General features: G+C 49.9%; 1 protein-coding gene across 1 annotated transcript in view; it reads left to right on the forward strand.

Annotated features, from left to right (window-relative positions):
* LOC116965007 overlaps window positions 1-15,566 on the forward strand; it is a 46,665-nt gene that overhangs the window by 18,455 nt on the left and 12,644 nt on the right. Inside the window, exons 10-12 of the mRNA XM_042790222.1 lie at window positions 1,343-1,548; window positions 11,587-11,711; window positions 14,612-15,482. The gene's annotated coding sequence lies outside the window, so the exon portion shown is untranslated. The remainder of the gene's footprint in view (window positions 1-1,342; window positions 1,549-11,586; window positions 11,712-14,611; window positions 15,483-15,566) is intronic.

Raw genomic sequence — 15,566 nt, forward strand, 5'->3', positions numbered from 1 at the left:
TCCGTCCCCGCTATGAACCTGGAAAAAACAGCTCAGCTCCCATTTCAAGGAGCCTTTGTCCTGTCAGACAGCCTTCTTTGGGTGATTTGTCTTTCTTTTTTCTGCCTGTGACAAGACCATAATTGGGAGGGGGTTTCCATCTGCTCCTGGAGGGAATCGGGGTGGGGGGTGTTCTGCAGGGAGAAATCACCTGCCCTGGCACACAAAGGCAGCTCTTGCCCCCCAGCTGGCATCAACAGCCTTTTGGGTGCTTAGTTACTAGGCAATTTGAGAGCAGGAGCAGGGATTAGCGGTATTTTGTGTCATTAAATTAAACGGGGATCTCTGGAGCACTGTGCAAGCCCCTCTCTTTATGCCTCTGTTGTGAGGCTCCCCACATCTCTCCAGTGCACCCCTGTTCTCTCAGCCCGTTGTGGTTGTGCTTGTGTAGTGTTCTTCTGTTCCAGTACCCCCAAACCCCCTTCCCTGCTGACATTACAGGCTCAGGTGGCTGCCCAGCAGTGCCAGTGCACCCCAGTCCTGCGCTCCCACGGAGCTCTGCCCGTCTCCATTGCTCCTGCCCCGTGGCACCGTCTTACCAGGCTGGGATCCACCCTGATGTCTCACTTGTGCTTTCCCAGCACTCCCAGACTGAGTCACCTAGGGCGTGCTGGGAATACACCCGTGTTTAGTAGCCCCAAAGCTATGTTTTGCAATTTTTTCAGTCCCTCATTGCTCACAGGATGAGGTATTCTGGCACTTCATCTTTTGGTACCACTTTCTATGTGGCCACAGTGCAAAAATTATTTCTTGTCAGCTCTGACCTGCCAAGGTCCCTACTATCCCAGTGCCAGTCTTGCTTGTCTTCTGCCATGCAGGATGACACGCCTGGGGTTTTTGCAGCTGTAGAAATTAATAAAATCAAGCCTCCCTGAGTGTCCCATCCCAGGTGTCCCGCTCTCTGCCTGTGCCCAGGCATGCTGCTGCGGCGGGAGCATCACCGCAGAGCTCTGGCTCTGGGTCAGCCTCACCCTGATCCTGCAAAAAGGACTGTTCTCACCTAGAAAAGGCCTTTAAAGGTATTTTTGTAGTTAATTATCTAGCCAGTGGGACCTTCTGTGTGTGACTTTGTGGCATGTAAGTGCTGGTACCCCAGAACTGGTACTTGTCAGGCTCTGGCCTTGCAGGCTGGATGGGTAAAGCTATGGTGCCAAAATGTGTGCTGGGCACCCTGCTTCTCATTGAATTTAATCTTTCAGTGTTAGGATATTACCTACTGTCACCCATTTAAATGTTTTCTCTCTTATTCTTTCATTTTTTTAAAACTCCTTCCTTTTCTTCCTCATTCTCCTTGGTGTTTCAGTTACTGCAAAGGACTCGGGATCCTGGATCTGTTTGTGGTTTTTGTCTCATAGCTGAGTGATGCTTTTTTGGTCCTTTTTGAACTGATTCTGGGAAAACTACCTGCGAGATTCACATGGGAATTTAAGCCTCAAATTCATCTGGATTTGGCCCTGTGCTGACATATTCCTGGCTTGGAAGTTGGACGCTCAGGAAGCGGCTTGCAAGGTATCCATGTGCTAATTTTGTATGTACCCTTTGGTCCCTAAACCTTTCTTAGGGACAGCATCTGGTCACCCCAATTCAGGGGGGTGCTGGTTCTCCCCCTATGTCTGTCTTGAGCCCTTTCTCCCATCCCTGGGCCTGGGCATATTCCCACAGGAGGTAACACCAGGCTTCGGGCACTCACCCTGATGTGGAACTTAATACAGATGAAATTTGGTGATTTTTCTCAAGCCTGGAAAAATATGTAAATGTGGAGGGTGGTGACATTAATTGTTGGGAGTTGTATGTGTGAAACATGCTGGATTTAATACAAAATACTATGCTTTTCCTAAGAATTGTGAATGTAACACAGTGAGTAAAAGCAGAATATAAATGGGGCGGTGGGGAGAGGCAACCAGGAGAGCTTAGGAGGCAACTAGGCTGCTGAAGTTTTTTAAGCAAATAATTTGGCTCTAATGACAATTTAAATGACCCAGTAAGGGCTGGTTGGGGTCTTTTTTTCTGCCTGGAGCCTGTGGGGCTGGGGCAGGGCTGGAGAGCTGCTCCCCCTCACAAGCGGCTCATCCAGCGGCAGAGGGTGCTCATGCACTGCTGTGCAAATCCTTCTTCTCCCTCAGCCATCTTAGGCAAAGTGTTTTCCTTCCCTGCAGTCTCCATTTTATGTTTCTGACGCAGAAAATAAAAAGGTTGTTGGGGGGGGGGGAGAGGGCGGGATGGGGGAATAACAGGATGTGCCAAGGCAAAGCTTGGCGATGGATTTCTCAGCACTGGGGCAGGATGTGGGGCTGGGGAGGGGAGAGGCTGGGAGCCCTGATTTGTACCCAGAGGGATGCAGAGTGTGAGGGGCTCTCGGGGAGGGGGCAGGATGCCAGAATTGGGATGGGGGGGGGGGGGGGGGGGGTGTGCAGTCTGCAGAGAGAGCTAGTATTTCAGATGAAGTGCTGCTTGGAGTGCCCCCCTGCCAGCCCCCGAGGCTGGATGGTGCCCCCCCCCCCCCCCTTCCCTTGCTGTCACAGGATGCTTTAGCTGCAATGCTGCTTTTTTTTTAACCCCCATCTCTGTAGGAGTCTGAGCAGACCCCGCAGGCTGCCTGGAAGCAGGATGGAGCTAAGGTTTCACTGCAGAGCTGCTCTTGTCTGGGCTCTCCTCAGACAAGAGGGACTTTCCTGTTTTCATTGTTCAGGACACTGAGATCTATTCTTACTCTTTTTTTTTTTTTCTTTTTTTTCCCTTCCTGCTTGTGCACATTGGGGGAGTGGGTTGTTGCCCCAGGTTTGTTACCAACAAATCCTGGCAGCAGCACCTTGCCCAGCTGTGGGGAGAGCCTCAGGAGACCTGCCAGCATCTGATCTTGAGTAACTATTGTCAGCGTCTCTATTTGTAGTAACTGTTTTTGTGTTATTCATCACCGCATCCTTCATGTTGTGCAGTGGAGTGCTTAGGGGCGAGCGGGCATTTCCCAATCCAGGATATGAAGCAAGCCAGCAAACCAAACTGCTGGAGGCTTCTTCAACAGTGAACTTGGCTGAACCAACCAGACAAGGATGGGCTTGGAGATGGACTCGGGCATCTGCGGTCCGCTCCCGTTGCCTCCTCTGCAGGCTCTTGCTCTGCGATGAGCACAGCCCATCTTTCCCTTCCATGAGAGGTGGTTGGCAGGAGACAGTTTTATAAACCTCTGTAGGGCTCCTGGGTTTGTCTGGGGTGTTTTTCAGACTAAGGGGGGCAGTTTAAGGGTTTTCTTTTGTGGCATCTGTTGTTCCAATACCTGCAAACCGAATTGCTAGGTCCTCACCCTTACAGGTTATGCACACAGAGATAGCAGCTGGCATAAATGCATTCAGTTCCCTTCAAACCAACTGAAGCTGCCAGCTCCAAAACCTGCCTGAGGTGTGGATTAAGTACTCCGCTGTTTCACCCAAATCCATCAGCAATCTTGAACAAAAATCCCTGGGGAAGGCTGGCTTGTTTAAAGTCTGTTTAGATGAGTCTGCACAAGCAGCTCATCTGTCAGTGGTGGGGAGATGGAGGACATCTCTGCAGGACTGCTCAGTCACTCCCTTTTATACACATTTGTTCCGTCCTGGTTGCTCTTGTGCTTATCAGGTCCTAGACCCTGTTTTTCTCAAGTTCTTACATCCCCTTTTTTTGCTTTCCTTAGAAATGTGATTTTGCAGCTTAATGGAGCTTTTTGTTTTGCTGTTACCCAACTGCTCTGTGCTTTTTTTTTTTTTTTTTTTTTTTCCCCCCCACAGCCATGCACAAGGATGCTTCTCAGGAAGATAATAAGCATCATAGGAGCTGCTGTGGTTTCTGGGGATAGCTAGATGAGTATCTTTTCCTTTAAATATCCTAAGCTAAAGCGCCCTTTGTTTGTGATCTTGTGCATGCCCACATATACGAAAATAGGTCAGCGGTTCTGTGCCGGCAGCAGCCGTGCTGTCTGCTCGCTGGCCCGGGGCGTCAGCGCGGCTGCGGGGGGAGCAGCACAGCCATAGGTCAGCTCCGAGGGAGGGATGCTCGTCCTCCCCTGCCTTGTTACTGGGCAGCCAGCGTGCTGCTCTGGGGACCGGTGGGCAGGGTGGGGGGGACAGCCGGTGGGGGGGACAGCCCCTGGGGGTCTTACAGGCTCCTGCAGCCCAAGGTGTCAAAGGGTGAGCGCTCGGTGGAGCTGCTCAGGGTTGGGTTTCTCCGTGCTGCTTCTCCCCCCTCCCCATGGTTGGGGTAGAGCAGGAAGGGTTGTCTTGGCTTTCACGGTCACCCTGGGACAGGCACAGACCCCCGCCCTGCTTGTTCCAGCCTGCGATGAAGCAGTGAGTTTTCAGGCACCTAAGCAGTGGGTTGCCCCAGTCATCCCTCCCCTGGTGTGGAGCTGGGGGAGGCAGTTGGAGTCTCAGGACAGGGTGCAAGCCCTTTCCACGCTCCTCTGTAGGGTCTCAGGAGCATTGGTGGGGCCATTCGTGCTCCCGGAGAAGGGGGTGTCTGTGACAGCCCGACTCCAGTGCAACGCAGAGGGAGGGGGCCATTGACAAAAGGCAAGAAAGTCTAAAGACTGTGATGATGTTGGGCACCTTTCAGTCACTCTTCCAGCACCAAACCTGCAAGCGCATCTCCTGAAACACTTCCCCTCATGCCCCTCCACAAATCCTTTGGCATTCAGTGTCTCGCACTGAGCTTTGATGTGTGGGTGGATATTGTCAGGCCTGAAGTCTCTGCATTAATTTAAGGCAATAGATCTCTTCAGCAAGACTGTCTTGCTCTGTGTGAGCGAGTTGCCTGTGTCTGTATCTGTGAACACCAGGGAGAGCAGCAGTCTGATCTTTCCCAAGCCCTTTGTAAAGACGTTTGCAGCATGGGGCAGCCAGAGCTTTGATACTTATTAGGAGAGCAGTTCTGGTCAACCCTTGCACGAAGGAAAGCTGCATGGTTACACAAGGGATAGCTCCTTCAACAGGTCATGGCTCACCTGGATTTGTGTAGTCAGAAAAGAAAGACCAGGAGGGCAAGAGAAGAATGAACCTCCAAAGAAAAAAGGGGAAGGAGAGTGAGTTTGGACAATCCTCTGCCAGTAGGACCAAGTCAGAAACCATTTCTCTTTGGTGCTCATCAGGGGGTTGTTCCTTAAAGCTTGACTGGTGATTCTTCCTGGGCCCTGGCAGGTGTTTTCCTGGGGTTTCTCTTCTTGACTTACAAAAAGATCAAGACTGCAGTCCTGAGGCTGTGCTGAGCACTAGTGCGGTGCAGATGAGTTTCCGTGCCTGACCTTTCATGTAAGGATGGGAGAGACATGTAGTCAGGGAGCTATTTGTGCTGTGCACCTCTGGGACTTTGCCCTGGTGCCGGTCCAGGCAGCTCTGTCCCACTGGTTAGTGCACTTCTCTTGCAGAACTTGTTCAAGCTGCTGCTGCAGCTGGTGAAGCTCAGAAAAAATGCAGGTCTGGCAGGGTATGAACAGTTTGGGGTAGCGGTAAGTGACTTTTCCTCTAGTCAGACAAATAGAGATCACATGAGCATCTTCCCCTAACACACAAACTGCATTTTTCACAGTTTCATTCCTTGTGTGATGCCCCAACCCATCTCCTGCTTGATTTTCCTTGCAGTGTCTCTGTGTTTCCCCTGCCTAGTGTTGCACAAAAGATGACGAGACAGGTTAACATGCGCACAGATTTATTCTCAGGATCTGATGCTAGTGGCAAGCATCAGCTACCACAGTGAAAGTTCCTTTTTGGGGTGTGTGGAGGGGGAATAAATGGGAGAAAAGAGAGAAAAGGGAAAGGGAAAACTCCCCGGTGGCCACCTGGAATGAGAAACAGCAGGAGTCTCCCTGAATAAGCACTTTCTCCAGTGTACCAAGGAGTCCCCCAAATACTTTTACTGCAGTAACTCTTTGGACTCTTTAGATCTTGCTCTGTCTCCCCGTTGTCAACCCTCAGGCTGAAAGTGTTGATTGGAGCAGGCTTTGATTAGGTGCAGATGCTGCAGTGCTAATTTGCCCATTAAGCTTAGTGCTGCCCATCCTTGGGTGATGTTTAGTGGTTGCTTTAATGACCTTTGTCTCCTATTGTTGTCTACCGGGGGCCCTGGTATGAGGTTACAGCTTACAGCACTAAGCAAGGGCAGGAAAAGGAAGATCAGCTCTCCCATCAGTGGTAATTAACTATTCTGCTCTAATTGCTTCCCACTGCAGCAGTACAGCACAACAGACCTGAGCTGCAGGGCTGATTTAGAGGAGATAAGGGAGAGGCTTCAGAGTTACACAGGTTATAGCACTGTGTGGGCTCAGGGGTAGTCTTAGGTCTCAATTTGTAAGCCCTTACACGCTCTCGAGGAAAATAACACTGGAAAGTCTCTTCTGCCTGGTTTGTCTGCTATACACCCTGTCTTACAGCAGGGACTTTATTTCCGTAGTCTCATTTTCTTCCTCATCCTGCTTCCTGATAATGTTTTTTAGCATCATTATGGCCAACCAGTGATGAATTTAAATTCTGTGCTTAATTTGTCAAAAAAAAAAAAAAAAAAAGGCTACCAATGTCTTTAACCTGCTTGGACAGCAGTAATTCTCTTGGGGCTGCTTAATCAGTACCAGCTTTATTATCTGTGTTTTCAAATAGAATGACTATCTCTTCCTGTAGAAAAGGCAGCTTCATCATCTCACTTTGATGTGGGGAGAATCTAAATGAGTAAATTTTGTACTTGATGCATTTTTAAGACCCAAACAATATCTGTCCTTATATGTGTGTTGTAGGAAAGCTATGCTCCCTGTCTTTGTTCCCTGTGTACAAGATTTCATAAAGTGTGTGGTTGCTTGGCTTCACACTCCCAGCCCCCACTCTACTTTTTTTAAAGGCAAGGGGAAAAAAAAAAAAAAAATCTTCCCAAAACATCTTGAAAGGGTCTCAGTTATCCTATTTTTTTAAGATGCAGAACTCCGGGTTGTTCACATAAGAAAAATATGATGTTTGAAATGCAAAAGCATCTGGTAAAATTCCAACAGAATAAGTCATGTTCTCCTGCCACGTTTAATTCCAAAAAAAAAAAAAAAAAAAACCAACAAAAAAACCCCAACAATTTGGCTGTGCAATTCTAGTAGGAAACTCCCATCGGTTTTTTTTTTTTTCCCTTCAGTGCAAGAAGTCTTCAGATTGTCAGATCTAAAAAGCCTCTTTTAGCAGATGCTTTTTCGTTATGTTTTTACAGTCCAGTTTAGCCTTGCTGTGGGATAACGAGCAAGAAGAGAGCGAGGTGGGGAATGGGAAGAGCAGGACCCCATTTCGGATGAATCCTGCACCAAGGACGACAGGGTTAAAACCGTGACCTTAAATGAGAGCACTGCTGCTTGTTGGAAACAGGGCAGTGGAAAATAAATCTGATCTTGTTCCTGACACTGGAACCTTTGTAAGGTTTGAGAAGTACAAAAAGGATTAAATACCTCAGAAATGCCTGTTCCTGGGCTTTTTTTTTACTTCTATTGATTAGAATACCATTTTCACAGTTAAGATGCAGTCAGGGCTTAGAAGGACTCTGTCCAGGAAGGACAATGATTCTGCCATCGCTCAGCCCTTGCCAATGCCCTTTCTGGATGCACCTTCTCTTATGTCCAGCTGTGTGTAACCTGCCTACTGCCTGCAGCCTGAGCTTAGTCTCCTTCCTCCTCCGCAACTCCTGGCCAAACTTAGAAGCCCATTCCTGGCCATGATAATGCACACCTGGTCTGAGGTCTTCTAAAGAGGGTAGATTTGAATTAGATTAAGGCAGAAATCGTTCCCTGTGCGGGGGTGAGGTGCTGGCCCCTGGGTGCCCAGAGCAGCTGTGGCTGCCCCCTCCCTGGAAGGGTTCAAGGCCAGGTTGGACGGGGCTGGGAGCACCCTGGGCTGGGGGAAGGGGGCCCTGCCTGGGCCAGGGGAGTGGGACTGGATGATCTTTATGGTCCTTTTCAACTCAAACTATTCTATGTTTCCCCTTCTGGATGCCTTGCCCGAGGATGGGATCTGAATGCAAAATGGCTCTGGAGTCAGAACCCGCCTGTTCAGAAAACAGTTTTGGTTGCTATAACGAGTTGGGAAGGAACACAGGTAACGGGCAGTTGTTTTTTGGCACCTGCCTGTACTCAGTCATGGGGGTCTCATCTAGCGAGCTGCTTCAGAGACGTGTCTGTGCTGCTGCAGGACCCTGTGGCACAGACGTGCTCGATGACGGTCCCTTGAGAGTCGGTCAGTTGGTGCTCATGTCAGGAAGCATCTCTTTATCTCTGTTTAAACACATTTTTCTGCCTTATCTGCCTGCTGATTTCTGTGCTTGTCGCTGTGTTGGACTCTGACTCAGGTCAGCAGGAAACAAATGCTTGATAGGTCTGAAGTCTGTGGGACCGCAGGCATGGCTTTAGTGCTTTCTGCATTTGATCTTACAAGTGGGAGCTGGCAATGGCAAAGAAAAAGATTGCTGCCTGCCAGTCCTAGTGCCTACACACATCCTGCACCTACTCACTGACCTGACACTAAGATTTAATTTTTTTTTTTTTTTTTTTGCTTGGTAGAGTGGGCCTGAGCATGATACAGTGTGTGGGCTCAGTTGATTCAGCTAAAAGCTGGACCTAATGTGGGTCTCTGAGGGGTGATAGCTTGGGAACTCTGGAGTGGGTCTGTACAGAACTGGAGAAATTGGCTCTTCAAGGCAAGTGCTTTTCTGTGGGCAGCTCGGGGAACTGGTTGGTACCTTCTGGGTTTATTTCCCAGCCACCTGCATGTGGGCAGCTAGGAAATACACCCAGAGGATTTCCGGCACCTGGAAATACCTGCTGGCTAGGCAGGTATGGTCATTCTGTATGGTCCTGTTTTCCTGTCCAGTTTTTCTCATGGCCAGCTTCCAAGACACAAAGTCCTGGGATCAGAAGTGATCCCAGTGAAAGCAAGATGTTTGCTGTGGCTGGGGAACAGGGCTTTGCATCTCGGCTGTTCTGAGCAGAGACAGTTTTGCCTCATTGCTGCATCTGTGGCTGCAAAGCCTTGAAACTGCATCCCAAAGATGCCTTATTTGTGTTGTTAATTTGTGTTGTTACAGTGGAAGCCTCTCTCCCCTTAGGGCTGCGGCTGTGCTGTGGTGCGCAGGGTGGCGAAGGAAAGAAACATCGATGAAACGAGCGGATGCGATGCCTGGAAGGAAGGATACCTATTGTTTTGTCCTGTTGATAAAAGGCTGGTGGTGCTGAGTCAGTGTCCAGGGAGGAAGGAAAGCAAGAAGCAGCAAGCAGCAGGATGTGGACTGCAGATGTATCCGTCCCTCAGATGGAGGATGAAATCTGTGTCGAGCGCCCGGCAGCTGCCCCCCCCCACACCCCCGCTGCTCTGCTCTTTGTCTTACCTGGTCTAATATTTGCATTCGGCTAATAACGTAATCACTAATTAGATCATGAGGCATTTGGCTATTTAACAAACACAGATAATTATATGTATGTTTCTTTTCCGAGTTAAATAAAGGTGGACCATCCACCTATGTTCAGATAGGTAATTATTTGTCCAGTCCAGTAACTGATGTCACTTTATCAGCTTAAATCATCATGATTTTTTTTATCAGCTTAAATCATCATCATCATCATTCTGAGTCCCATATCCCTACATATTATCAATAGATAATTACTCCTTCTAACATACAGTAACATCTCCAGTATAACTCTGTCCCATCCCTTGTCCCAGGCTGCTGAGCCAACCCCGCTGCGCTGCACTAGAGTTGGGCAGGTCCCTTCACTGTGTCTTTGCACCCTTCTCTGGGACTGTCAGTCTTTAAACAGCTTTAAACAATAGGTCCAAAGAAATCACCTTTTTTATCTCATTTTGGAGACAGGAGGTTTTTAAAGCATGCAGATGTTTCCTGTTGTGTGTGTCCCATACCAAAATACTGCAAAAAAAAAAAAGAGGGGAGAGAGCCTTGGTGCTGGCTTGGTTTGTATTTAGACTTCAGAGCGTTCACATCTGGCAGGGAAGTGCACATAAGCATATGTATGAGTGTGCTTTGCCCTTGGTCTGAGCACACTCACCATCCAGGAGCAGGAAGGACCATATTTCCTGGGGGATCTGCTGCTGAGGGAGCACTGAGGTGTTGCCTGAAGCAGTTAATTATCAGTGTGTGGGGGTGATGTACCCGGATCTAAACAGGAGTGGGTTGGGGGGATGAGCCACACTTCTGGCAGTGAGGTCAAAGGGATATTCAGGGACTATGTCTGGAGTCTTGATGACAGTTGCAGGGTAGAAAATATGCTGCTGCTTAATGCGAATATTTTAGGAATGTCATCTATTTTTATGCCTCCCTTTTTTTTTTTTTTTTCCAGTGTCTGCTGAGAACTAAAAGAAAAGCTTAAACATGACAAACGGGCAGATTTTTCAATGTGCAGTGTAATATTCTGAATTTTCCAGCTGACACAAATGAGAGTGACAAATCTGTGGAAAAAATGACAATGCCCTTTTGCTTTTAGGAAGAAAAATGTTTCAAAGTGGACGTGAGCTATGGCAGTAGGGATTCACAGGTCTTGGCAAAGTTTGGAGACGGAGAAAGAGCAGAAGGGTCCATCATGTGGTAAAAGGCATTTCTGTCCTGGTGTGGACCACAGTGTTCCTCTGCAAGGTGTGGGGGATTCCTGCAGTGCTGCAAGGATGCCGGTTGCCATCGGCAGGGGATCCCTGTCACTCTGACAGCCTTGGGCAAAGGGATTGCTGCTCTGTTCAGTTGCTGTCTAAAAGTGAGTTACCTGAGGGCATTCCTGGGGTTTCTGGACTGCTTTGAGGCTGGTGGTTTGCTGGGAGCGCCGTGGGCTTCCCAAGGGACACTCTGAGTTGCTGGGTGTTGCAGTGCTACGATGGATTTTGAGCAGTTGGGGCTGTACCATGAAATCTTGCTTTTGCAGGTGTGTGCCATGGGGATGCCATCCTGCCTGTGAGGCAGAGCATAAGCAAGATGCTGCTTATTTGCCAGCTGCATGTTCCTTCATTTCACCCTTGACGTAGGAGGTGTAAGCATCATGCGAACACTGAGCAGGTTAGGCTGGGTTCATCTCGGCACCCTGGCCTGGTGACGGTGGCATCTGTGCCACTGCTGAAACCTCTGAGTGGAGAGGAACCACGGCTGAGGTTTGAGTGATGCAGCACTCCGTGGTCTGTTGCTCGCTCTGATGTTTTCCACCTGATGTTTGCTTTATGGTCCTCAACTCCTGGGTTTCACAGCTCCGTTAAGGATGCCAAGACACAGTATGAGAAGTTGCAAATGATGTACTCAAACACAGAGGACCTCTACACGGTACTGGGCCAGTGCTTTTTTTTTTGACCCCCAGAAGATGACTGTTGATAACATCTTCATAGAACCGAATAACTTTAGAAATAGGTTTTCTAAGATGCCCTTTTCTCCTCTTAATTCTTAATTTTTCCTTCATTGCCCAGACCTGCCATGCTTCTAACTCCCCCTTTCCCAAAGAGGGATGTTAACCGCTTTTGTGCGGTTTTTTCCCCCACCTGACCATCCTGCAGACCCGAAGCAGCTGTTTCTCCTGTTCTGCAGCAAGCCATCACAAGAATCGGAAGCGGCATGAAACAGATAAGCTGTGCAAAGCTGAAGAAGGAGGAAGCAGAGAAGACACGCCAGGAATGACAGGATCAGAGAACGGCTGGTAGACACAAAGGCAGGTATGAGATGCAGTTGGGTGTTTGGGACAGCAGAAGTTTTGGACTGGCTGCAAAGCCCTACTAATGATGTGTGAGGAGAGAAATGCTCTGCAGCTGGATTCCCAGGGATGGAGGCTTGGGACAGCATGAGTGGTATTACACTCTTCTTACTGAGAGGATAAGTCCTGAGAGCAGAAATCTGCAGGTTTGCCTGCAGGGCTTTAAACTTAGGTGTTGGACAAGTTAGAGTAAACCCATCTTCAGCAATGTGCAAAGCCTACTAAGATACAGAGAACCTTGCCAAACCTCAGGGACTGCTTGAGAGGCTTTTTGTTTCCATAAAGTGCAGCAATTTGCATGACACACCAAAAGCCTGCACGGCCACTCAGTGCTGTAGTCCTGTGCTCCATCTCCTCCCTTGCTTTCTTGGGAGGCCCAGTGGGTATTAGCATCGGAGCCCTTCTCCCCCCTTCCCAAACCCTTGTGCTGTGCTCTGTTGGTGTGGGAGTCTGGCGTTAGGCTCCTCGATTCCAACCACATACGTTTCAGATTTCTTTGCAAATGTGTTTTAGAAGGGGGGAGGGGAGAGACCATAAACGATCTTACGAGCTTTCCCAGCGCTGTAGCCTGAACGTGGGAGTACCTAAAGCAGTGGGATAGCCTCTGTGGGACGGCCTCGCGATGATTGTGCAGACTCAGGTTCCTCATTTATCACCCTGTCTGTGCCCTTACCTCTGAGTAAGTGAATCCTACAATAGCAGGTACTCCTGCACCAAAACTGCGCTGCTTTCTGGGAGCAGAGTGGACCTGACATCCCCCCTGGCACTTCCCGATGAATGGCAAAACCATATTCTAATATTACTGTTTCCTGCTTTACCATGTTCTGATGTTACTGTTGTCTGCTTTCCTCCCTGGCTCCATACATGCTCAGGGATGTGGGTGTAGATCTGATCCTGTCATTTCTTAGTAAAACAGCCATTTCCACCACCTTTTTGCAACATTACCTGTTACATTAGGATGTTAATGAGTTTAAGGCCCCGTGAGCCTGTAGCTACCACAGGCACAGACCTGAAAGCCCACACAAGTGACAAGTGACCCGTCTCAGCAGTCATGGTTAGTCTGAATTCAACCTTCTGCTTGGTCCAGGAGGATAACGTGACTCTGTGACTGCCCTGTGCTGTCCCCGCAGCATGGGCTTTCTCCCTTAGCCTGCTTCCTGCTACCAGATGCATTCTTCTCTTCCAGCATATGGACTCAATTACAGTCCTTCTCCCTCGATTTCCTGCCTCTTTGGGTTTCCTGAAACACGTCCCCTCCTCCTGGCAGCTCGAACTCCCTCAGTGAGATGCTCTGCAAGCTCTCGCATTCCTCCCTCCCTCCCTCCCGCTGCTTTGCTGCCTCTAACAAGGTGGTCCTGATCCCCGAGCACGTACGGATAAGGCTGCAGACCCACACTGTCGCTTAGCTGAGCCCAGGAACCTCAAGGGCTTGACTCGCCACAGCAAAACCAGCCAGCCCACTAAATGCATGCTCAGTGTCTAGCAGGGCTGTGTCTCAGCTCCTCCTGACAGAGATCCGTGCCCTGCCTCACCACTGTTCCTAGATCACCCTGTAGTTTTCAGCCAACTGCTTTATTTGCAAGACTCTGCTGCTTTTTTTTTTTTTTTCCCCATTCTGTTCTGAGGCCGTGGGCTTTCTGAGCCCCTGTGCTTTGAAAGAAGCAGCGAACGGCTCTGGGTTTCTCCTGCGTGCCGTTTGGCTTCTTTCCTGGACGTCTACTCCTGCAGAAAAGCCATGTGCCCACGGCTTCTGCCTTTAAAGGCATTTGAGGAGGAAGGGAGAGGGAGCCCTTTCTTCTCTGTTAGTGTTTCTCTCAACCCCTGCCGGCTGCTCTGGGGGGCCCCCCGGCACTGCAGCATTGGGGTGCTGGAAATCTTCAGAAATCTGAGCTTATCCAAGGGGCAGGGGGAGATGGAAACGATTAAATCACACAAACGAACAAGTTAATGATTTCCATCCCCCTTGCTGGCATGTTTCAGTTTTCGGAAGGGGGTCTGGCCAGCAGCTGTGCCAGCAATTGTAGCTCAAAAAGAGTATTTTCTTTCTGTGTCAGCTTTCATCCACGGCCCCTTTGGATTCCCCTGGCTCCTGCAGATGCCAGAGTTTCCAGGGCTCCTGATGCCACGAGTCCCGGTGACTGTTTTCCCTCCCATACCCGGGGATGGAGTTAGATGATGGCGGGCGGGGGGGATGAAGGCGGCACTGTTTGCTCCCTGCCTGCTTCCTGCCCAAGCAGAGGAGAGGCTTTTTCCCAGGATACAAGTGACTCGGCAGCACTTGCAAATGGAAGGAAAAGCTGCAGCTTCTGCACCCCTGAACCCAGGAGTGCAGGGGAGCAACTTAGGATACAGCTCGGGGGACGATCCAACAAATATCTGTAGCTTGAGCAGTCCTGCAGCCAGCTTCAGATGCAGGAGCCTTATTGTATAATAAGGCTTAAATAATGTGTTTATATCTATATATATGGCTTATATATTATTACATACTCTATAATAAGCCTGGAATTCTGTGTGTTCAGGTTCTTTCATCTAAGGTCGTCGAGCCCCAGCTACAGGCACACGGGAATGGGTTGGACCTGTGCTGTTGTTTGAGCTTCCCCTCGATGGATGGTGCCTGTTCTCTCCTGGACCCACTTCCCCCATGAGGAGCAGTAACTCCTTAGGATCTCCTGAGTGCCAGATCCCTGTTTGCCCAGTACCCAGAGAACCCTCTGTGTGATACCAGACTAAACTCAGTTGCTGCTTTTCTTACCTGCAGCAGGAACGCGTCGGTTGAGTTGTGCCATCAGGAGCATCACCTTAGGTGTGTAACACTTCCCTCAGTTCCTACTCACCTTCTCCTGGTACCTTTTCCTATTGCAGGTGGTGGTGGAAGCACGGAGAGGGGAAAAGCCCAAACTTTTTGAATCAGGTAAAATATAAAAGGTGTTTAGAAGTCCCTGAGTACACTAAAGCTGGAGGGGAGCAAATGAAGCACCGAGGTGAGGCAGGAACCCTAAGTAGCAGTGTCACAGCATCCTTCCTCAGCCTCCCAGTCCCGTTGTCTGGCTTGGGTTGAGTTCAGTCTGAAGTCCCTGTTGGGCCACTGCTCTCTCTTATCCTCAGAGACCTTCACAGCAGCCCAGACCCTCTGCTTGGGCTCGGCACAAGTGGAAGGGTAAGTGTAAAGAACTAGAAAGCCCTAATAGATGCCAGTAGCTTACTGCTGTCTCTCATACCTGCCCTCAAAATTTCGAGAGCCCCCACGGGTGAATTTGGACTGCTTTGCTCTGAGGGGAGGATCTCTACCAGCCAAAGTCACGGTGGTGGGTGTTGCATCCCTCCTCAGAGCCCCCCAAGGCTCTGGTGACTTGTAGGGTGTATACCCGCATGCTCAATCCTCCCAGGGCTCCCTTCATTAGCCCAAAAGCTGGCTCTAGTAGCCAGGTTTCGTGGCCCAGGCTTCCCCCCCCCAGCACGCTGGTGCTGTCCCTGCCGCGTTTCCGGGGTGCTGGGTGCCCCCGAGGTGGGTGCCGGCAGGTGGCAGCCTGTGCAGGCAGCGCAGGCAGGCTCACGCAGATGCTTAATGGGATTTTATAGCTCTGGGTTTCATCGGGAGCTGTTGTCACGGAAACGGAGCTCTGCCGAGAGCCCCGCGCACTCGGCGTTAACCGCCTCGGCGCCGCGCCGATGGCCAAGGCAGGGATGCGCGGGGTAGCGAGCAGCCCCGGGAGGCTCCTCTCAAAGGCGTGCGGTGAGTGATTTTGGGCCTGGAGCTCACAACCTCCGCCTGGCTTTGCAGGGGCAGCAGGAATGGGCTGCTTTATTAAGGACTGGG

This window comes from Tyto alba, unplaced genomic scaffold, assembly GCF_018691265.1.
Source record: "Tyto alba isolate M040663 unplaced genomic scaffold, T.alba_DEE_v4.0 Super-Scaffold_17, whole genome shotgun sequence".
In the NCBI taxonomy this organism is placed as follows: domain Eukaryota; kingdom Metazoa; phylum Chordata; class Aves; order Strigiformes; family Tytonidae; genus Tyto; species Tyto alba.